At 41.4% G+C, this 25,059-nt stretch overlaps 1 protein-coding gene across 1 annotated transcript in view; it reads left to right on the plus strand.

Moving 5' to 3' along the window:
- The first annotated feature begins 14,107 nt into the window (after positions 1–14,107).
- LOC109967600 (plexin-B2-like) overlaps positions 14,108–25,059 on the plus strand; it is a 146,331-nt gene continuing 135,379 nt past the window's right edge. The window contains exon 1 of the mRNA XM_020613309.1: positions 14,108–14,629. The gene's annotated coding sequence lies outside the window, so the exon portion shown is untranslated. The remainder of the gene's footprint in view (positions 14,630–25,059) is intronic.

Here is a 25,059-nt window from a genome sequence, read left to right on the forward strand (position 1 = left end):
AAAGAGAAAACTGTCACATATGTGTGAAAGAAAAATGAGAAAGCCTTTAAAACATCCCGCATTTTGCAATGACAACCACAAATGAAGAAAATAGTCATAGGTAGAATATATGTTGTGTTTATTCTTTTCTATAAATTTTTATAATTCAAATTATTATTTAGTTTACTCTTCTCTTGATAAGAAGCTATGCTTTGCTTTTGTTTTGGTTGGCGGAGATGGTGCAGGTCGCCGGTCAGTCACAGGGCTGACGTGTAGATAAACAACCACACACTGACTCAAGGGGACAATTTAGTGTCACCAGTCAACCTAAGCTGCATGTCTTTGGACTGTGGGAGGAAGCGGGAGTACCCGGAGAGAACCCATACAGGCACAGGGAGAACATGGAGATTCCACACAAAGTATAAGAAGTGCAGTACTTGAGTAAATGCATCTAGTTACTTTCCACCACTGCTTAAATAAAAATGTGAGTATTTCATCCACTGCTACATTTTCCCTTTGGTCACTGAGCAAAACATTTGCAGACTTTTCAAATATTTGTTGCAGTACTACAACATTTAAAGAAAAATGCATTTGAAGTCAGACTTCTCACTTTTACCTTTTTGTTTAAAAAAGCTTGGACATTCCAGTGTCCGTTGTCCATTTTCTACCAAAACCAGGTGGTGAAATGACACTCCAGATTGTCATCCATTTTGAACCTCAGCAACATATAGTGTGATCACAAACATCTCAAACAAACGAGCTGGACTCTTCAAAACAAGGCAAATATTATGTCTGTGATTCTATGCATATCCGTGACTGACAGGAAGGGGAGCAGTCACCATTTACTCACATTTTCACATTGCTCTGCCAAAGTCTTAATGAAATAGTAAAAACAGAATCGAACTGCACACTACACACAGCCTCTACATCTACGGGGCCCTGGGGACCAGCAAGATGGCCTGCCTCAGCCTTGTCCTGCAGGAGATGAAGGTAGTTTACCAGCAGAGCTTGAGAAACTCTGAGGGGACAGGACAGGGTCACAGTGAGGGAGTTTGTGGTGCTGGAAAAACAGATGTGGAGCTTTACTGACACCTACCGAAAACCCAGGGTAACTGCAGGAAGGTGCAGGTTGGATAAGGCTGGTGATTTTCTCTGTTTGGGTGATTTTGAACAGATCCCATCCAGACACTAACAGCCAAGGTGCATGTGGTATAAAGTGACTGGTGGAGTGACTTTCTAATTTAATGGACAAATGATCAGTCAACAACAATATGTTTCTTTTGGTGTTACTTGATGTTACCATGTTATTTTCCACCTCCCCGGGTCTCCTCCTATAGAAGGACTGGCAAGCTGCTCGTTTCTGTTCAAATGCCATTTGTGAACAAAGTCATGGATCCTCATGACAAGCGGATGAAATTTGCTGCACTTTTTCAGAAAGTAACCTTGTAAATCGGTCAGTTTTGACCAGAACAGGTGAATTAAATATTGATCTCATCACGCAAATATCGATCAATATCAATATCAACATTGGTATCAATACTTTAGATCAATCTGCCCACCACTAGTCGTGGGGCTCATTTTGGGGGGGAATGAGTTGGCCTACAGGGATGAGGTGAAGCGGCTGTCGGAATGGTGAAATGGCACAGAACAGGAAATCCAACAAAATAAAAGCACATAACTGGAAGCAAGTCCAAACCCCCTAACAGCAGGACCTTACATACTTCTCCCTTTCACACATGTAATATTATGAACATGGATCATTATTTACTGTGTTGTGGGAATTAGAGAAATATGTTGCTGCAGTTTAATGATTATTCTTCTGTTGTTGTTGTTTTGTTTTTTATGTTTGACTTTTAAAAATGTCTTTGTTTATTATTTGTTATGTTTGAAATTAAACCAATCTAATCTAAACTAAACCAGCAGAACATGAACAACACATCACAAACTGGACATTAAATGATTATTTAGTTAATATTAGACCTGTTACTGGGTTAGGCTGGTCTTACTGGCTGATTGACTGAAATATCACAATACAAACATGAAAGATAAGTTCACAAACACTAGATACACATAATAATGTGGCTCAGGAGGTCAAGTGGGTCGTGCACTAGGCGTGCCTGTCAAGAAAGGAACGACAGCACAACCCAGTGGTTTCACTAGTATGTGCAATTTTTTAGGCACTTCACAAGAAAGACTGAGGAAAGTGTGAACGTACACAAAACCTGGCGATGCAGAAACAGGTTTTCCTCTCTTGTTAATTATTCTGTGAAGCCTTAGAGTTGTCTGTTTGGCCCTTGTAGGGGTCCTGAACTCCGGGTTGATTAGGATGCTTATAAGCACCAAACTGGCTTTATGTGGCTACACATGCACACTAAAAGTGCTCCATGACACTGATGTAAACAAGCAAAACAGTTTGTTCTCCTTCCCATTTAGCTGTTGTTTGTTTGGGCTGTCTCAGGCCACAGAAGCCATTTCAGAGTTTTAATGTTGCCTCTTTAAACAACGCCGTGCTGTTTTTCTGTTTAGTTTCTGCCTTGGAATACTTTCTTTTGATTTATGGCTTCAATATGTTTATTCTGCATAGCTCAAAGGACAGGTCACAGATGAAAGCAGCATCCGCATAAACTCTAATATCATACATGCAGTTATTTATTTCTGTGGGAAGCGCTGCTGAGTGCACTTCTCGTTTTTCAGCTAAATGTGTGGCAGCCTTGGGCAAACGGCCAGAGGGAACGTTGTGCTCTCACACCGGTACACAGTGTTCAGGTCAGCCTCCATCAGGGACAGAGCGGCACTGGGAGCAGTGACCAGAGAGATTTATACTCATAGCCAAAGTTTAGTCTCAGTTAGAGGCAGAGAGCTGCAGAGGCCAAAAATACCAAGAATCACATCCTGGAAACAACAGTAACCCCAGCCTGACTTGATTCTGGTACAACAACAACAATAAAACAGTGAAGTACAACTCCATTGTCCACCACAGACTTCTGCAGAGCATTAGAGACAGTGGCAGCACGGAAAACAACATGAAAGTATTAAGAATATGAGCTATGGGGTGAACTCCATCAATAATAAAAGTGAGACAAAGAATTACACAACAACCACTTCATGTTTAAGCTTCCAGTTGTGTTGAAGCATCTTTAGTAAATTTTGCCAGAACCATGTTAAAACCCCTTCGATCAAAACCAGCCACACCTCTGTTGAACATTCACCTTCAGCCTGGGTAGAAACCTTAGTCCTCCAGCTGGTTTTTACTGGGTTTACTGACTGTCAACCACTCATAAGTGTCTTCATATTTACAACACAAACACCCACAACAGGATGCACAACTGCATGTTGGTACATTTTCTATGGGACCCATTAAACACGTTCAATCAGCAGACACAATGTTGACTTTGTTCTACGTGTTACTTTAGCATCTGTTGGCTTGCTAATATCTGGCATTTAACACAAACAACAGCTGAGGCTGCTGAGCTTGACATTAGTTAGCAGATATTTTGTCATACACTAGTTCTGACTGGAGGAAAAGTCAGTGTATGAGCACACTCACAGGTTCAAGTGCTGCCAGACAGCCACGGGGACTTATTTACCCTGTCCACAAAAGGGAGCAGACAAACCATTTTTAAACCACTGACCCAAACAGCAAATTCATACGTTTGGAAAGATAAAACCTGTATCATGTTGACCAGTCCCGATCTGACCTTCATGTCAGACATCTGCACATCTGGCTCAGGCTTATTTTGGACCGTATGTTGACGTGGCACCTTCTGGATGGTGGATGGAAGGCGTTTCATACGGGGACATAGAGCCACTTTGGGACATTCAGCCATGCAGGACAGGATCCTGCAGCAGTTCTTTGAGACGCCTCTGCAGGTGTCCAGAACAAGTGAAATATGTTTGTTTGTTTGTTTGTGTTTGTCCAAGGCAGCCGTCACACCATCTGCAGAGATCCAGCAAACAGCTGGTAGACAGATGATAAGACAACATCCTGAAAAGCATCGAGTCAAATCAATGGGACAGCAGCCTGAGGATTAACTGCCAGTTAATGTGAAGAGTTAATAAAGCGTCGGGGTATCGGGGGTATTGGAGGCCCTGGTTATCGCAAGCTGAGATCATAAAAAACACAGCTCAATTTGTTTTATCATAAACTTGCTTTTCAGGAGGGAGAGCATATTTCCCATTAGACATCTAAGCGTTCGTAGCACATTTCATGGCCAACTAAAGCCGGTGATGTTTTCTCCTTTATAAGCCTCAATTTATGTGTTCTCAGCAGATCAGGAGTGACAAAGGCTGATGTGTGGAGTCAAGATGCAAAGCGAAGACGATGTCACGTTCATGTATTAAAATGTGCAAATTTTAAAAGTGCTTTCAGCACAAAATACCAGCACGTCAGCAGCTTCCACCATAAAGGAAGTCCAGCTGCGTTGGCATCTGAACTCTTTCCTTAAATAAATTGCCCATAATTTTAATGCTCCAGTCAAATCTTGGTCTTTGCCAGATCAAAGCACAGCATGGCCTTTATCAGCATAAATGATATAGCACACCCTGTGACAGGAGGAGCTGGGGGACAACAGGATTGAATGTACCTGCCATCCATCTTGTTAAATATGAACAAATCAGCCTCTGTTTACGAGCGACGTAGGACCTTGGGCTAGACTTGTGGGGATGTTCTGCTTCCTCTGGCGGAATACTAAACAAGGATTTTGGGTGTGTGAACATGGACGCAGAGGCGGTGGATTAGCATGGAAACACCGGCAACATCCACTAAAACCAGTCCCTGAAGAGCAATTCACAGTCACAGAGGGAAACAAATCTGCAGCAACGTGAGCCTCACACACATGCACTGCACGTAAACGCTCTTAGAAGAGAAAGTATCACACTCAGTACACACACACACACACACACACACACCAGTCTTGCTGGCAATAATCAGAGTGCAGTGTGTTTTTCTCAGCGGTGTAATTCATCAAAGTGACGGCTGCCAACGAGTCTCCGTCAGCCAGACAGCCTCAGCTAATCAATCATCAGTTTACCTGCTCTTTGTTTCTCAGCCTTCTGCACTCACCGCCACCGTCGTTTCAAGACACACAGACTCAAAGGCTCCCTGCACATGGTCTCGTATTGTTGTCCCTCACCCTTTCTGGGCGAGTGTATAGACAAATAAAACGACCCAGGTTACAGGTTCAAGTCCCTGATAATGGAGTGGTCAGTGAGTAAAGCACGAGTTAGCAGACAAGGTTTGACAGAAGGATTTCTGAGGTTCCATGAGTCTTATGGAGTAATTCACCATATCTGTAAAAGTATTTATTGAAACAGTGTGCTGCTCTATAAAACACAATACTTTTGTTGGCAGTAGCGCCAGATGCAGTGACTGTGCACACTCAACTGTTCCCAAACTATGATGTGTTTATTCAAGATTCTTTATTAATCCCAGGAGGAAACTGCTCTGTAATGTCACTGCTGCTCTAAGCTCAAAAGTGAAGAGAAATTCAATTCAGTTTTATTTGTATAGCACCAATTCACAACACCAGTCATCTCAGGACACTTTACATAGTATGGTCTAGATCTTACACTATTATAGAGGAAAACCCCCCATAAAACCTCGAGCAGCACTTGGCGACAGTGAGGAGGAAAAACTAACAGAAGAAACCTCTGACAGACCCCAAATCTTGGTGGGCCGCCTTCTGCCTCGACCGGTTGGGGTGAGTGGATAGAGGAGAGACAAAAGAAGAAAAGCAACAAGACACAACAAACAATCAAACACTGATCAGGTCGATGTGGCCGGTGACTACTCATCAGAAACATAGAGCTCCAGAGCCAGGGCAACCTGCAGAAAGGTACAGGGAGTGAGAGAGGACACACTACAGGAGAGAGGAGACACAAAGTTAGTGACGGGTAGTGGTGGCACATAAAAATAAAATGGAGAGGAGAGGAGAGGAGCTCAGAGCATCGTGGGAGGACCCCAGCCTAGTCCTATAACTAAGGGATGGTGCACCAAACCAAAGCTATCGTAGAATGCATGTCCAGTAATTTCGTCGACACCGCTGCATGGGCACAAACGAAGGCCGCCCTGTTGACTACATACCATTGGCCCAAGCCCCCTGTGTGCATGAAAGAACCACACACACACAAGTACAAACATCTCAGACTTTAGTCAGCAATAGAATAAAATATGGATGGGATGCTGATGAAAAGACCCACAAGGGGAGTATATGTTGTAAACATGATACAATGTGAAATAAGCTTTGAGTCATTGGACATTCAGATGACAAATCCTGCAGTCTTTCCTCTAGAGCCCACTGAGTAGATGGTTGCATGTATGTGAACAATACTCTGTGTTCCTGAGGACAAATTCCAGTAACCTCTGTGATCCAGTGCATTTTCATCTGGCACCACCAGCAGTTTGTCCAGTTCTTTGGTTTAAGACCAAACACCTGCATCAGTCTTAGATGTACTTTGCAGTGGCTGAAAGTAACAATTTACTCAAGTACAGTTTTGAGGTATCTGTTTCTGCTACTTCATACTTTCACTTCACTACATTTAATAGCACAAACTGAAAACTAATCAAGAAACTTTATCGATACCTGGTGGAAAATTCACAAGCTATCCATCAATATGTAAAGTGCTTTAAATTATAAATAATTAAAATAGCTGTGGCATTAAATATGATGTGCACAATAAAGCATCAATAATCATAACCCAATAATATGATAAGCATTCATGTGTAATGTGCCGTTCTGTGTGATAAGTGCTTTTACCTTTGGTACTTCATTTGATGCTAATAATAATAATCACCTTTATTTGATCACGTATGTTACACACAAGGAATTTGTTTCCGGTACAGAACCGAGGCAGCCATCTGCGGCGCCAACTCACACCAATGACTCTAACCATCAGGGGCAACTTGGGGGTTCAGTGTCTTGCCCAAGGACACTTCAACATGTGGACTGCAGGCACTGAGATTCGAACCTCTGACCCAACCGGTGGGGAGACGACCGCTCTATCCACTTAACTACAGGCGCCCAGTAGTTTTGTGATTTCACTTAAGAAACGTTTTTATGCAGGATTGCTACCGGTAACAGTATTTTTTACACTGTGGTGTTGCTACTTAAGTAAAGAATCTGAGTACTTCTTCCACCACTCGTAGTTTGCGTTTAGCACTAAATAATAAATGTTAGCATGCTAACAAATTAAACTAAACATCAGCATATTGTCATTGTGAGAATGTTAGCATGCTAATGTTTATCACTTAGCTCAGAGCATAACAGTGCCTATGGACAATCTGAGTTTGTCTTGTCCATTTATCTTTTACTTAAGTTCAGGTTTCACACATTCCAAGTGTTTTCCCAAGATTTTTTTCTTTACCTCCAGAGAAGTTTAAAAAAATTAAGCCCTCCACCTCCACTCCACTCATGCTACTGTATTGCTAGTGCTCATATTCTCTCTGCTTCTACTAATACTACTACTACATCACGTTACAATGAGAGGTGTTGTTGGCAGCGCTGCTGCTTGGCAGTGCTCTAAGAAGAAACTGCACGGGGGAATGCATTCAAAGTGCATCACAATTCATCTTTCCCAGCACATTGAAGGTGTTGTTAACAAGTCCTGTATTGATGTAAGTGAGATATTCTATTTGCTCCTTAATAGACTTGAGGAATTGCTCAATTTGTTTCCTCCATAATTGCAGAGAAGTTGAACCCAGTTCTTTATGATGCCCTTCAATCAATACTCACTTTCCAATCCTGTGACCTGGAACATGAATTTTTGCAGCAGCGGGTTGAACTATAACCGTTGTCTCTGTTTCTGTTTTATATTGTATCTGCTTTATATAACTTTATTTTTAAATATAAAGGCCTAAAAGTGCTTTTTATCAGTAAAAATAAAATTTATTTTCACTATTTGATGAGTGGCTGAAGGGTTTTCTATCAGTAGCTGCCGTGCTGGATCATGGGCTCTCCCCTTCTGTCTGTGAAACACAAAACCCTGTTGTTCTCCCTTCAAAGGCTTCATTACAGAGACTATCAGAGAGAGGGTTTGTACAGGGAGAAATGAAGTGTGAGGAGTGGGTGTCCTGCAGAAAAAACTGCTTCATTACGCCAGGAAGGAATGAATGGAGTTTTTAAATAACATCCTGAGTGCACTGTGGTTCACTGTCTTGTCTCACTCTCACATGTTTTTCAGCTTACATCCCACTGTCTGGTGTTGTAGCTGGTTCGCTATGCACGACACTCAGCAGGGTTAGAGCCGTGATGTATGGGGGCAATATTAAAAATCAAGCAGCTGGCGTCACCTTTCTCAGAGTCACACTGCCTTAACATCTCACCTCAAAGAGATTGTGTGACAGCGTGTCCACACTAATGTGGGTAAATTAGAGGATGACTCCTTTTCTCTCAGAGTTAGTCTACAACCCTCTTTTCCAATGACTTTGCTCATGTTTCAGTGTGGATGGAGCCTTTCCAAACACAAACGAATTACCTTCCAGTCCTTCTGTGACACTCCGGTTTTGACATTGTAGGTGTCACAAGTGTGAAATAATGGTTTAATCCAGGAGTCAGTGCAGCAATTACAATCAGCTGTGGCTGGCAGGTAGCATTTATCACATTCAATCAAAAATCATTATTCTCACTTGTGTGCCCATTTTATAACAGAAAAAATATGTCAATACAAATATTTGCGTTGTTCTAAGTGATTTACAGCATACCGGTGTGAAGAGCCTGCTCTGCCGGTCGGTGATCTGTGATGTACCATTTTGTTGCATGCTAACACAGGAGGGAGAAGAAGAGATTCGGTCCTTGTTCTTGTTGTTTTCATTGCAGAAAATGAGTTTTTAGAGATGCAGATTTATGCAAATTGAGTTAATTAAGGTTATTATCTTGTCTGCATTGTCTTGTCCTCAGATGTGAAATTCACACAGTGTTGTTTGTAATTGATAATGGCTGAAGTCAGTGAAATGGTCCAGCTCTGTGTAATTCTTCCATCAAATAAGATCAGCGTCTGCTACAATAAGCAGATGATCCCTGCTACAGTCTTAGGTTTTTGTGCTGTAGCAGGTAAAATTTCATTGCACTATCTATTGTGAGGTGGCTGTGTGCATCTGATGTGGGCACGCTGCATAGTAGAGCAGTGTATGAGTTTGTAATCAGTCCTCCCTGTGACCTAACAGTTTCAAGACTTTTCCACTACAGGAAGTGACCGACCTATAACTGTATTTGTGTTCTGGGTTCTGCGTTTCTTTTTCCAAAGGTTGCAAAGACCTTTGGAGAAAATGGTAAATGTCAGCACCCCTCAGGAGGTGGGTACTAATTCAAGTGGGTTCTCACAGGAATGTTACCTATGTTTGGTCAAGCTGCCCGAGACATGTCGTCACATCTGGTTAGCCTCTGTTGCACCAGCTTCAGTGGCTTTATGCAATCTGTCATTTAGCATTGTAAGAAAACTAAAGGCGTTCCCGTGGATTGTTTCCCTGTTCCAAGACAAGCCACCAACCACTACAACACTTACTACTGAAAGTTGAAACCTTTGCGGTTTTAACAAGGTTAATACATTTCTAGCATTGGAAAAACTACAGTTCCCGTGATCGCTTTGCAGCATGGCAGTACGCGTATTAAAGCTCACTGTCATTTACCGGCCTCTTCTGGACTTTGTTGGTCCAAGTAGCACAGCGTTAACGGTGTGTTTCTGATCTTACTCTCACCTCTTTCAACTTTTTGTTGTAAAAAAGGTCCCTGGCACCACACACTGTGTCTCTGGGATGTATATTAGCTTTCTCTACTGTGACCGCTGACACAGCCTTCATTCACTGCTTACAGGTGTAATGAGTGAGCTCACTGCCGGTGATTGAAGCATATGTAGATTTAAAGAATGTCGATACATTATCTTGTTTTAATCATGTAGTCACAATAATACTGCAAAGGCCTTTCACGTGACTTTGGGGTTTTAAGGCAGCAGCAATGTTTCCTGTATTTTTGGAGGAAGTAATTCCACTTCCTGCCATTTGACATGTTAAATATTTTGAACTACATGAGCGGGGATACGGCCTTAGTGTCATCAACAGTGGTTGCACACGCTGAACAGCTTCACAAAACACATTGCTCATCATACTGGAGAATTTCCATAGTTTTCTACTCCATTTAAATGCAGCCTTGATTTGGTTTGACTGTCTGTAATGTAAACAGCTAAATTAGATTATGATAATTTTTAATGGCTGGGAAACACAGCTAATGTTTATTGCACATTTAAAATGAGTTCCAGAGTGGCAGCTTTGACAGAGCACATTATCATGTGTGAACGTGTGTGTATTGCTCTTCACTGTCCTTCAACAGCTCGACAATCTCATTTACATATTCATAAATCATGAATGTCTGACAACTCTCTCTCTCACACACGCACACACACACACACACCTCTGGGCACTGTAATAATGAGGTGTTTGAATACCTCTTTCAGCTCAAACAAGCACATTCCCATGGATGGATGGGTCAATAAAACACTGGGCTGTGATGCCTCTGTTTGCTTCCTGTTTCCAGCTGACATTCACCGTTGGTTTCTTTTAACTATGATCTGACTGTTCCCTAACTTTTACTATTTATTATTGTGACCATGATAGTGAAGGTCCCCTTACATTAATGTTCATTTCTACTATGATATTTCCATAAACCTAACCAAACCTTAACATCACATCATTAAACTGATGTGATGGTGGGAGGCACAGATATGACGTCCTACAGATACAGGTTTCAGATCAGAAACCACTTCTATATGTTGTTCCAGAGGGTTGGAACAAACGCTGTATTTTGTCATTCTGTTTGGATGATTTGATGCAATCACAATATGAATAATAAGAAATAACTGTTAAACTTAGGCATATGATTATTTACCGTCTTACACCTCCCTATAATGAACCATTTCAGGGATTCCAGATGAACAACTGTAAGAAAATCTTTGATTGAACAGAGGTGTGGGTTCAAGTCCCACTACTGACGAAGGTTTAATTCCCACTTGTTTCATAATACTGCAAAATAACAACATTTTCATCTGTTTCCATGAACTTCAAAATCAAAATGTCAGTGATTGTTGGCGCTGTGCTGGTGTTTTAAAGCTCAACACCACAATTTACCTCTTAAATTACCAGATTTCTTTTTAAAATTGCAGTGAAACACAAGTTAGAGCATCTCCCCGGTAATGTGACGTATTTCTGAGTTAAACCAAATAGATAGTGATATTGTTATGAGAGGGTTTTTATTCATGTCTTCCTAATATTAGGACTGGGGAGGAGAAAAACATAGACACCTCTGAATAGAATGCAGAGCAATACAACCATTAATACCTCAATAATAAACATATGATGGAATTTATACATTTCCAACAATTTCACCAAAAACTGAAACATTACAAGCACATAAAGGCAGATGTTATAGCATTAGACTGTGCAGGTGTATAAATGGCTAGAAACAGGGGTCCACACTTGGTCTGCAGCGTCCAACAGTCCACTACAGGTGAGGTGGGAACGTGTGTGTTTCTGTGCACTGTCAGGCTGCAGGGAGGCTCTGAAACACGTGAAAGAGGGTGTGTTGACATTTGCAAGTGCTTTGTTTGAGGAGACGGTGTAAACACACACTCATGCACTTGCACTTATATCTTTGTGAGGACACTTGTTGACATAATGCATTCCCTAGGCCCTCACACTTAACCATCAGAACTAAATGTCCTTAACTCTAACCCTAAACCAAATTCTAACTGGAACCTTAAAGCCGAGTCTTAACCCTCAAAAAAGTGTTTGAGACAGTGAGGACTGGCCAAATTGTCCTCACTCTGTAGTGAAGAAAAAATCTTTGTGGTCCTCACTATATAGCAAGTACAAGAACACACACACACACACACACACACACACACACTCATCTGCTCACTCCAAAATGGTGTTAACAGCCCACTTAGTCAACCAGTGAACCCTGCAAACAGAAACACTGTTAGCTGTCCATGTATTCATAAGAACAGCAAGTCAAACACACACACACACACACACACACACACACACACAAAACAGATGATTAACCAGTCAAATGAGCTGATAGACAGTTTGCCAGCCAAACAGTCAGGATATGTTCACATTAAGTCATTTTTAAGCAACATGCTAAATATTTTCTGGGCCCGCTTTGTAAATATGATTTTAACAACAGTAAACTGGTCACTTTCACAATTTTATGACATTTTAGTTACAAAAAAAAATCCATCACTTCTTAAAGAAAACAACTGCCAGACGTATCGATAATGAAACTGATCACTGGCTGCAGCCCTGCAGTGCTCCGGTGATGGAATAAAATTCTGTGTTAACATCATTCCCTGTTCATGAACCTTGACCTTGACCTTTCTGTACCCAGATCCTCCAAAACACACACACAGTATACATTCACACTTACGCCACTCTGTACATCATTAATGCCATACAAGGTGACCTGCGAGTTGTTCTAATGCACTGATGCCTACTGTAACATTTAGGACACTTATGAAACAAAAGGTTAGGGCCCCAAATGGCCCAGTGTCGAGGATTACTTCTCGGACAAATTCCCCAAACAACAAAGCCTCCACTCTGCCAAATCAAGTCCTTGAATTAGCAGTGGGGGCGATTTAACTGGATCTGACAGTGTGACCAGGACAGTACAGATATAAAATTAAAAACAATTCCAGTCTAAAGAGATTAGCATGAATAAAAATTTAACTCTGCAAAAAGCCATTTAAAAGTCGGTTTCAATCTAAAGGGTGGATCAGACAACATCTGTGGGAAACACATCTGTTTCTTTAAGGAGCACTGTTTACTCCATGCATTTCTCAGTGAAGTATTGGTTTGTTTCTTGGTTAGAGGAAGTGGTTTTGTGGTGAGAACTCGCTTCATTAAATCATGTAGTAAGGAGGTTTGTGGCTTCCCTTTAATCTGCTTGTGTCAAGTCATAATGAATGGAGAGTATCACATCCTCTTACTGTTTTCAAAATAAAACACTTTTTGTCAAATAACATTCTTGGTTCTGAACTTCTTTTCTTTATGTAATAAAAATGTCTTTTAAAGAAAATCCTGGAAAAACTGCCATTTTTAGAACAATTGATACAGAACATGACACTAATCACAACACTTCTTTAGAGCACAAGGTTTTCCGTTACATTTCCCCAGACACCTTTCCTTTTCCTGTTACCTAAGAAATAGAACTACAAAGCTTCAGGATGACAGAAATGGTCATTTTTAGTTTTTTTTAGTTATTTTGCTTCTCTTTTTATTTGCTCTCTTTGTGGTTAGGTAGGTCTGTTGTACTTGTTTTGGCCTGTGAGGTTGTTTTGCTTGCGTTTATGCTCATTTTGCATCCCTGTGGCTGTTTTGGGTTTATTACCTCGGCCAAGGAGGTTGTTTTTGGTTCTGTGTGTTGGTTAGCAGGCTTACAGACAAACAGCTGCATGGATCATCAGCATACTGGTACAGACATTGGTGGGGACCCTGGAAGTGAGTAGATTTTGACTGAAAAAGGTCAAAGGCCACAAAATAAAATCACAATCCCTATCTTTAACATGGGGCAAAATTTGAAGAAAATCACATCTCTGCTAAAAGTTTTTGAAATCATTTAAAATTTAACAGACTGTCACCAGACTAAATTAGTCTCCAGATCTAAACCAGATTCCAGATCTGACGGCCATTTAAAGTGACCATTGAAATCCCCATTTAATGCATATTTTCTGTCATAACTTGGCCTATAATGAAGATACAACCCTGAAATGTTCAGGTAAGATGCACAGTATAACTGCCTATCATACCTTAGAAGATGATCTAGATCTGATGTTGATCAAGGATTTTAGGACACATTTTGTGTTCCTCTGGGTGGAGGTACATGTGCTCTGTGAATGCTCCTGTTTATTTATTTTTTGACATTTAAAGATAGTTAACAAAGTTATCACTCCATTTTCCATCTATTATATAGTGCCTGTGCCACTATATTTTTTTCAAACCAAATATGTGTGGCTCTCCTTGATTTGTGTTGAACCCTTACTAGTCATGGTGAGTCAGCTTTTATTTTGATGGGAAGATGAATAACCTTCTGCTGTTGTTCTAGGTAACTCTCACTAACTTGACGGAGCTGTGGGAGCCTACGGGTATTGGGGGTTTAGTATTGTGAGGAGGAGGAGGAGGAAGAAAAACCCTCACGTTGATACTCCCCGGATTTGTTGCGTATCGCGCCGTTTCCCGCGGAGCCTCTGGCGGAAGACCCGGCTGGATGCCTGCGCTTCGCCTTCACATTGGCTCCTGAAAACGCACTCCCGTCATTAAAAACTGGATGCGTGTGCGTCTTGGCTTAGTCATGAAATACACCTGAGCTGGGCATGTAGTTCTCCGGGTTCCTGGGCGTGGGAAGGACGAAGAAAGCCGTTTGTTTACTCACTTGTCGAAGGAATATTGTTGAAGTAAAGTTCGGCAGCGGCTGCGCAGCTGATCCAGACGCTCAGTTTGCTCCACTTTGTGTTGTCCAGGGTCGTTTCCTCACATCGGGATGTAACATTTAGAGAGTTTTTGGAGGAGTTGGTGACGCATCGAAACCAGATTTACCTTGGGGCTGTTGGTACTTTTGGGAATATAGAAAGAAAAGCCTGGACAGGGATATCGGCGACAAACCCAGAGGTAAGCCTGTTCTGCTGTTTTACACCAGGTTTCACTAAAACCTCACGTCCTCTTCTACAAGTTTACCAGAGCTCTTCACAAAAGGAAAAGCTTTAGGGGGTTTTAAAGATTTTAAAAGCATTCGTGATGTCTTTTCAACGCGTTCCCTGCCCCTTGGTTGGAGAACGTCACACCGGACTTCGATTACAAAACTTCCACCTAAACCATTAATGGATTAAAAAGTAACTAGTGCGTTCAACATGCGGCATAAGTTATTATGATTTACATTTAGCGTGGCGATATCGGATGTTCGACAAACAAGCTACCTACAAAGGAAAGACCTATTTTAGAGAAAAGGTTTGGAGGTGATTTTATGAAACCAACGAGCTGCAGCCAAACGGATGTTATTAAAGTTAGAATGACATAACTCTTAAAAAAGTGCCGGTGGTCATTTTGTATGTAAACTGAAATGACGGCTGGACTTTAACGATTCGTAACAGGAAATGAAACATGTTTTTGAAGATGTTGGTGTTTGCAGCAATGTCGTGTAATATTTAATTTGTAGATGAATATATGGAGCCTGGCGTGACGGCCTGTGCGTGTGGGAGACACCGGAATGTGTTGGGACTTATAAATTCACAGAACATCTGGAGCCACAGATCAGTCACAGGGCTGATCCAGTTGAGCCAAATACGCGGCTTTAATCGTGTATTCCAGACTGGAGTAACTTCACTGGCGTTGTTTCAGAACCATTATCTTTCTCTTCGTTTTCCTGGACACAGAAATCAGGGAGTGAACACCACGTTTAGCTTGTTGTGGTGGACTCGGCTGTTTTGTGGATGACACTATTGATCAGAAGTGATCAAACATTACATCAGCAGCCAGATAGTCACTGTGCTTAGTCAAGTGTGTGGCTCCAAAGGTCATTAATCTTCCCAGTCATGCCAGTCACCACAGTGCCATGTGTGAAACCCAGAGTCTTTGAGAACACTCTGCTGTTGGCCATCTGCTTCAAAGCATTGCTGTACATGATGGGAAGGTAATTGCCCATGGTGTCAGTTAATGGATTAGAATAGCCCCCACACTGCACCTTGAGCTCTGAAGCCATAAACCCATTATAGCAGCAGCAGCACTGCTCTGTTTAGACCCTGGTTGCTGGATGTTATGGCGAATATGGTTCCGATCAGTAAAGCATGATGTTTCAAGGCTTCTTGAGCAGTTTATTGTCCTGTTAAATGCACTGCTGTTACTGCTGGGGAGTTTGGATGCACTTTTTGGAGTAAATGCAGGAAGCATTTGATCTTTTTGCTTTGCATTCAGACTGAATCACTTGGAAGAAATACATCAAGGGCCCTGGAAAAAAATAGCCAAAACTACTTCTAAAACTAAACGTGCAGCTAATTGCATGTTCTGGCTTCTGGACTCAGTATGAGTGATGAACATTTTTCCTCATATTGATGTTGCTTGTTGTTCCATTGTTTTCAGGGAAGTCCTTTTTTGAATGTTTTGCTAAATGCCAGACTATTTCAGCAGAGGCGTCACCATGTCAAGTAAGTGTGCGACTGAGCTTTATATTGAATATTCTCTCAGGGACAAGCAGTGCTGTACATTTTCTTGGAAATGGAGCATTGAGGTCTTGGGAATTTATACAAAGGAATTGAACTGGTTGCTTATTTGGGCAGATCTAGCAAGACAGCTGACTTGTGCTGTTATATTGTACAAAGAAGGAAAGCAAACCAAAGTGTCGTGACCTCTTTTTATTAATATGACTTAAACGATCTTGGAAGGTTGAGCAGCTCAACTAGATGTTTTATAGCAGAACTCTGGGCGTTGTAATATTAGCTTTCTTTTCTGTGTTTGGTTTGACTGGACTTTGATCTGAAGACTGAGCCCAACTCAAACTGAAATATACTGTGACAAAAATCTATTGGTTGTTGGAGCTAATTTAAGGCCAGGACCAGCATTTAATAGAAAAGTTCAACATTTTTTGGGAAATTAAGAAAATGTATGAGCTTTCTCTCCAAGAGTGAGAGTTTGATACCACTTGTGTACAGGAAATATGAAGCTATATAGCCAGAAAGGTTGAGTCAGGCTGCCTGAGTGACAAAGGTAACGAATCCCACCTATCTGGACCTCCTAAAGCACACTAATTAATATGCCATAATTTGTTTAATCCTTACACAAACTAGTGAAAACTGACACTTTATTTGGTTATGTTGGCATGGGCAGAGCCAGGGGGTGGCCAGGAGTGGCACCAGCCACCCCTAGAATCTGATTGGCCGACCCTGGTGCCACCCCTGTCAGTCAAAATGTGATGCTCGTCAGTATTAATGAATGACAAATTAAAAACAATAACATATTGTTGCCTCAGATTAGTTTTATTTTATATCCTGCATGGAGTGTGATATTTCCATTCATTTATCTGATTGTGTTGTTGTGGAGATTTCGTCAGTGGGGGGTGGGGGGCAGCAGCGACGTCTCCATCCAGCAGTAAATAAGGAGCACAGCCAAAGTTAGCTAAAGAAAGCACTGTGTAAACAGTTTGACTCTTTATGGTTTATTATTTCACAGAACTAGGTGTTTAATTTATTTTTTACATGTATTAAATGTGCCCCTCTCCCCCCAAGTTTGTGCCCCAGCCTGTCAGAATTTACATATAATATAATAGATCCACCCCGTACACTGGGGCAGAGCCAGGCTAGCTCTCCTTGTTACCAGTCTTTATGCCAGGCTAAGGTGGTGGTGGCAGCGCTATCAGTGTTCACCTCTTGGCAAGAAAGTGAAAGTGTATTCCTCTGGTTCAGTGACATTTAACAGTGAAGCCAAGTCATTTCAGTTAACAGCAGTAGTCCGTGGCGTCGCTTGCTGGGGCGGGGTACAGTAAATCCACAAGAACCATTTGTGCTCAACTTTGGAGAACCTAACTTTTAAATTCGCCCTGCTGACTATTAGCGAGACCAAAATGAGGGTCCAAAATGGAGGAGGCTCTTTTAAATTATGTTGCACCATCCTTTATGTAATCTTATGAACTGCTCCACACAAAGAACATGCTTTACAGGCAGCAGCTGATGGCACAAGTATGTCTTCTGAATACACTGTACTTGTTATGTCATTAGTAACCGAGCCAGTAAGCTCGGTATCTGCCAGTTAGCGAGGTAGTTGGGAGAGATCCCCCCCCTTCAATGACGCTTTCTTCAATGAAGTTATGTGCTATGCAGTTATGAACAATCCACAACCAAAACCATATGGCATCCTCCCAACTCTTTAGGTTGTGTTATGACATGAAGAAGCAAAAATGTAAATAAATCAACACTCCTGTCACTTGTATTGGAGCTTGCACAACTGAAAACCATCATGTTTCACAGTCACTCAGCCAGAGAAACCGCAGCACAGCTCCACCCATCAGTATTTAACCACAAAAATAAGAGTTTTTTTCAGCCTCATAGGAATGTGTGTGTTGCTAAACATCTGATCAGAGGAGGAGAAAAATGTTGTCAGTGTATCGGCTAACTCTATATTAACGCAGACAATCAGAAACCTGTTTCAGTGGAATGCAGGCGGACGGTTGAGGAACTCGGCTGCTGTCGCTGTGATAGGGCTGTTTGTCCTTTCTCAGAAAGTTACATTGCTGATTTCACCCTGATGTCGGCAGGAAACCGAATGAAATACAAGAAAACTTTATAAGAGTCCAGTCATCTTTTAAATTAATAAACATTAAAATCAGTGGAGCCAGAAGCTGGAGGCACACATGAAACACCCACAGTGTAAAACGTGATGTTGACCTATTGCTAGTAGCTGGTGTTAAATTCAGTTTGTTTGGCTGATAATTCAATATTTTGTTTGTCAAAATGTAAAGCAAAATCACACCAGAGCCCTCACAGATAATCTCTTACTGTCTTTAATGCATCATGTGCTTAATTCTAAATAGCAGCCTGTGTCCAGAGTCTGTTAGCCTGTTGTGTCTCTTTTAAATCTGTGTGGTTTTAGCCCAAATCTACTGAAGCTCCAATGTGGAAACGCCAAAATAAGTATCTGGACTCTCAACCTCAAAGCCTGAAATTAAATTATGCCTCAGTTCTTGGCAGAGAGAAGAAGTGAAGACTGAGAGGGGAGAGTTTTATCTGCCTTCTCCATGTTGTAGTGATTTAACACAGGAAGAGACCCCTAGTTCTCTGAGGTCAGAGGTCAGAGAGGCAGTGGTCAATGGCAGAGAGAGAACGAAGGCAGAGTCACGTTCTCACGCATTGAGCGTGTTTATGTAATTTCATGTAACCCAAGTGTTTTTCTCATTGTCTTTAGCAGAAGGGATTTTCTGCTTTTACTGATTTACACGTTTGGTGTAGCAGCTTATGCTTTTAAAATGATAAAGTTGGAGAAATTTGTTTGTTTTTTTGTGGGCAGATTCTTCTGTGCTGTTTCTACTGAGACCGTCACTTTTTCCAAAGATCACATTCGAACGAGGTTCAAGTTGAATTACTATGCGCTGCATCAGGAGAGCTTAGCTAAGATAAGACATGCTGCAGGGTGACCGTGTGCTGAAAGCTTACGTGAATGTGTAGCCAGCGTTTCGACCCGCCGGTCCAGGGGCAGGCCAGTCAGGCCAGTTAAAAATTAATTAGCAATGATCAAAATCATTACTTGCTTTCTGCCATCAAATAAATAGTTCTTCCCCTCTGTCGCCATTTAAACCCAGAGAAGCAATTGAAAGCTACAGACTGTCATTTTAATGCGTCTGTCTGTGGTGTGTGCGTTGTGCATGTGTTGTGTGTGTCCAGCTGTTAAGGTGTTGTTCTCATTAAGCTGCTGTTCTGGTCAGGGATGCTCAGAGTGAAGAGCTGTGATTTAAGAAGCCAGTTTGTTGGATTACTGACCTGTGCTCCTTTCTGCTTTATGAATGTGGAGCTACACTGCTGGCTACAGACCGCAGCTACGAGGCATTTAAAGTTTAGTATGTGGCACAAGTGTGTCCCGAGCTTTTTGGAAACTACGTATAGAGTAAACTGCTTTGTTGTACTGTGCAAGCCTGAGTTAGTGTTGAGCTGGTTATGTACATACTTGGCTCTAATAGGGCAGTTAGATTCCTGTGCTGCTGTTACACTGGCTCACCGTGAAGAAACTTGCGTTTTCCATTTTTATCATTTCTCCTATTCAAGTATCAGCTCTTCAAAGTTGTACTGTGGAGTAACTGGAACCAGTTGGAGCAGGAAACAGTTTCCCAAAGGGAACGAAGCAAGCATGGTCAGTTGTCTCCAACAACCTGTAACAAGAAAATTAGTCTCTATTTACTTTAATCAATTAGTCATTGTAGTTGTAGTTCAAGCAAAAAGGATGTGCTTGTTACTGTTGGTTAATATCATTGCAAACTGGATATTTTAGCATTTTTGGCTGTAGGTTGGACAAAACAAGACATTCAAAGAGGTAATTTTTGGCTCTGGGGAGCTGTAACAGGCACTTTTCACCACAATTTAACAATCTGAGACATATTAATCAATAATGAGTAGAAGAAGTAGCTGCAGCTCATGTCTCAGCGTTAAACAACTTCACAATGGGCAGTGGCAGCTTGTTTTAAAGGCAAGTTTATTTATATAGCACATTTTCACACACAGAGGCAATTCAAAGTGCATAACACCATGCACACAGATAGACAACATATAAAACAGAATGAATACAAATTAATGGCAACATGACAGCAGTGGTGTACTTTTAGGACAGCTGTGGATTCTCACAGTTCTCATTATACTTTGCCCCCCTTCTCCTTAGTCTCAATAGTTCAATTCACAATGAACGACGTCCTGTTGTGTCGCCAGTGCTGGAACTCATAAGAAAACAAAATGGACCAAATGGTCGATTGCATGTCTGGAGCTGTACGTGAAGCCCTGCTGCTACTCCGTTCTGTCCTGTGAATGGGTACGAACTTCACAGCGGAGCTCCAACCAGTGATCTGTCTGTCATTGTACGTTCCATTGGGAGCTCAAGGAGAAACGCACCAAACTACGTCTGATTTCGGATCTGTAACATTAGTGATGCATGATGAGGGACTTCAGTCTTGTTATGAAGAAATGGCTGCGTCATCCTTGGCTTTCTAAGAATAACTGGCTTTCCGATGTACAGTACTGTAGTTACTGTGTAAATGCTGTGGCTCATATTCTAAAGCTGCTACAGATTATGGTCTCAGTCCTAATAAATTACCTTTTAGTGGCCTGGAAGAACCAGGGAGCCACTTTCAGGCTTTTTCTAGTGCAGTTGTTGAATTGTAAAGGCTTTGCTTTTACATTTATCAGAGCAAAGCAAAGACATCCTTGTGAATCATGCAGAATTATTCCCATGAACACTCTAAAGCCTTAATGATCATGAAAATTAAATGAGGCTTCAGTATCACTAAGCCATCACTGTTCTTTTGAATATTTTAAAAGGAATTTCCAGTGTTGAGAAACCATACACATACAAGAATTTTTTTGTGGAGCACAAATGTAAATGGGCGTTTTGCAAATTGTTCCTGTCGTTTCTCGATTCTGTCTTCCACATTACAAAGGGAGAAAAAAACCATCACATTAAGTCAGATCACACTGTGGCGTTGATGGAACAATTTGTAAGTCAGTTTTATCAGCATCACGCTTTCGCACAACTCCCCAGAGTGCTGTGTCTGCGAGCCGCCGCACCATTTATTTTACCCCAGATGCCCTTTAACTTCATCATCATGACTTCTGATACACAAACACACTGCCGCTCTCTGACACACACCAGTTTGATGGAAAGTATATGTCTGCCAAACGAAGGCTGGGAAGCTCGCAGGGCCATTTAGCAACCTGGGCGCTCCTGGCTGTGTCTGTTAATTCAGGGCCATGTCAGTTAGTCTGTTCGGAGATGTGAGGCATCGCCGTCCAAAAGACAGAGCAGTCATTAAATGAATAAAAGGCTCCACTCGCTTCGCAGAGAATAGAAAACATGAAAAGAGACGCAAAGACAAAAAAGACCGGGGGAGGAGAACCACAATGGCCCTCAGTCTAATGATTCTAGCCAGCACTTTCTATTTCCATTTCATTTCATACAATGCCTTTAATTACTAGCTATTGTACGTGCTTAAGTCTATTGTTTGGGCTTATTACAGGGGGTACTGAGGGTTCATTATACAGAAAGACAGACTCGCTGAGAGTTTTCTCACTGATGTTCACTGGAGTGTTTTTGTCTTTCACGAGGAGGTGAACATGGCCTTAGAGGATCGGAGCAGTGGGTTTATTCTTACACTTTCCATTAGTGCCAATCATTTCCCAAAGCATCAGACATATTGAGGCTTCTGAGAAATTGTTTAAAGCAGTTACAATCAATATTTTTCTAATAATGTGTCAAATGACAATATGAAAACTAGGACTGTACAAGACTTGGGATTCCACCTTTCATTGCAAAGGTTTGACAAGTCCTTCTTTTCTTACTACTACTACACACACACACACATACATAATATATATAATATGTCTCTTTTGGCTTTTTCCTCTTGGGGGTCGCCACAGTGAATCGTGACATTGACTATTCGCATTTTGACATTTGGCACATGTTTTATGCCTGTTGAAACGATGCTCTTATAGGCAGTTTTTTTTTTCTGAGACATGGTTATAGCCGAGTTTACCAACAAGTTTAAGCTTTTCTAGCCAGTTAATCACAGTGCATGTTGTTGTGTTTGATATGTGCTAGTTTCCACAGCTACTAACTCCTGATTTATGATTCCTCATTGAAATGTTTTCCCAGCTCATTTTTTTAGCTTCCTAGCCCTGTTTGGATGGGTGCATGTTGCAGAACCATAAGATAGACAGCTGTCTGTTAAACCTTAACAAAGATAGGCAGGCAAACAAACTGGATGCAAAACCAGCCACATCGTTGTGGCCGTTAAAGCCTTTTCTCAGGTAAAAGTAGACAACGCTGCTTACAAATCTCACCTTTATGCGTTTTGTCCTAGTGGATGTTTTCTCCTCGTTCTGTGCAGCAGTTTGCTAAACGGTGCCTTTAGACCTTATACATCTATGTATCGGACAGCATCACTATTGAAGTGGGTGTCGTATGAGTCTCAGTTGACTGACAGGTCTCTTGACCGATGACTCGACTAGTCGACTTTCAGGGGGCTGCCCTAGTGAAAACAATTTGACAGCATGGAAGGGGTCGCTTAAGAAGTGTCAGCTGAATCTGTAGCTTCCCTCGGCTTTATGGAGCTTTGTAGCATCTCCTTTGGTTCACTGTCACCACTATCATCAGCAAGAAATTCCCCTGTAAATCAGCTCTGCAGAAATTTGGGTATATGTTTGTATTTGTTCATTAGCAACAGAGCATTTGTGTAATCAGAATTCAGGCCTCTGGAGAACATCTAAAGGTTGTGTTTGCAGTAGCAACAGTAGCATGTGTGTGTGTTGTGCCCTTGACCACTGTTTGTTCAGATGCAGCAGATAAAGGTGAAGCTATAGGAGGCTGCAGGCCACCCACACTTTGTTGTCTTTGAATCTGGGTTTGTTTTGCCCACATTTTTTTCAGGCCAGAATGGTCTAATCCAACCGTCCTGAAGTAATCACTACTTTGCCATTGACATGACTTTTCTACTTCAAAGCAAAAGGAGTTTCCGAAGACATTAGCACATTCTCAACTGGGGCCTTTTTGTTTAAAAAAAATTACTTCATTATTAAAATGGTAGCTGTAGCAAATGTTAACATGGGGAAATCATTTAGTTCTAAACCTAAATATATATATATTTGACAGATGAATTTTGTTCTGATGATGGGGCTAGATGAAAAGTCAGGGGATCAACAAAGATCTGACAATGACCATTTACATGCACTTAAGTAACCACAATGAACATAATTTCCCAGAAGCCTGATCCTGTCGTGGCTGTAACGTCACCAGCTGATGCCGGTCGATTGGCAGGAGAACTGAAAGGAGGTCCCGAGTCAAGAAACGGCAGGAACTATTACAATTCCTATGTTTTTACAACTTAAAAAGTTGAGTTAGGTGAGTCAAATATCAGAAACACAGAGTTACCGTTGTGCTGCTTGGACCGACACAGTCCAGAACAGACCGGTAAATAACAGTGATGTAATATGTGCACCACCATGCTGCAAAGTGATCATGGGAACTATAGTTGTTCCACTACTAAGAAAAAAAAAAAATCAGTTAACCTTGTTAAAACCATGTAGGTTTCAACTTTCAGTAGTAAGTGTTGCAATTTTTGGTGGCTTGTCTTCCAGAGGAGGAATGAGAGATTGCATAGAGTCACTGAAGCTCGTGGAACAGAGGCCAACAGGATGTGACGGCATAGCTTTGGCTCTCTATGGAAGAGATCTCTGGGGATCTCTGGTCAGTAGGATTCCTCCTCTGGGGCTCATGACTGTCAAAGTGTGTGTTGTTGACATATATCCCCCATCCCCCCCCCCCCGCCGCTGCCAAGCCAAGGTTATAGCCTCATAGTTCAAAATCCTTTCAGCCTCCCACAGCTATTTCAGCTTAAACTGAAGATAGTTTGAATTTTTCAGACCATGTGTCAGAATTTTGACTTGACATTACACTGTACATGTTTAACATGGATTTTTAAGGCAAATAGAGTAAAGAGGTGGAAATGTAGATTTTAATTTTTAAATTTTTCTTTTTTCAAATGGGAAATGTAGGATGTAACCCATGTCATTGGGACTAAGAGTTGGGCTTTGTTCTTTGCTCCTTTAGTTTTGACCACTTACAAAATTTGTCAAATGTGAGTTCCTCAACTTTATGGAAGTACAGAACTAAATACAGAGGAATCTAAAGATTTTCTGCCAAAAAGTGAAGTAATTTGTCGTAACAGTGAAGTTTCTGTTATGTTGTGCCCTGAATGGCAGTGGCATCAAACATGATGGACCAAAACTGAGTTTATCTTATTAGAAGATATTGATTTTGAAAATATAACGACCTGTGATATTGATTTTTGTTTTATTAAAGCTGCTGAAATGTAGACTTCTTCTTGTTCTTACTTCTACAAAAGTAGCCAAACCATACTGTGTTAATTAGACCAGTGCTTCCCAACCTGGAGGTCAGGACCCACCACTGGTGGCTCTAAATCAATCAAAGATGGAGGTCAGGGGAGTTTTACAGGGTAGTTGAGAGGAAAGAAAATGATCTCTGCTGTGTCAGATTAGTTTCACATACTCTTGAGATCTTTGCTGCAGGGTCACACATCTGTGTTCAGACAAATAAGATGGAGAAAGAGGGAATTAGACTATGAAAATAATTAATCTTGATGCAGTAAATAAGTGAACATGCCACATTATCTAGCAGTAACTGTCTTGTTTGATCTGGTATCAGGCTCAAATGTGCTGAAACACTGTGTGTGTTTCTTTTCATACAAGATCCATGCGTTTCATGTTATGCATCTTTTTTAGGATCATACTGTAATCCTATTAGTATTTGGGCCTCTTGGTTTCCATGACTCTGCTGGGGATTTC

This window comes from Monopterus albus, unplaced genomic scaffold (genome assembly GCF_001952655.1).
Source record: "Monopterus albus unplaced genomic scaffold, M_albus_1.0 scaffold132.1, whole genome shotgun sequence".
Lineage (NCBI taxonomy): Eukaryota > Metazoa > Chordata > Actinopteri > Synbranchiformes > Synbranchidae > Monopterus > Monopterus albus.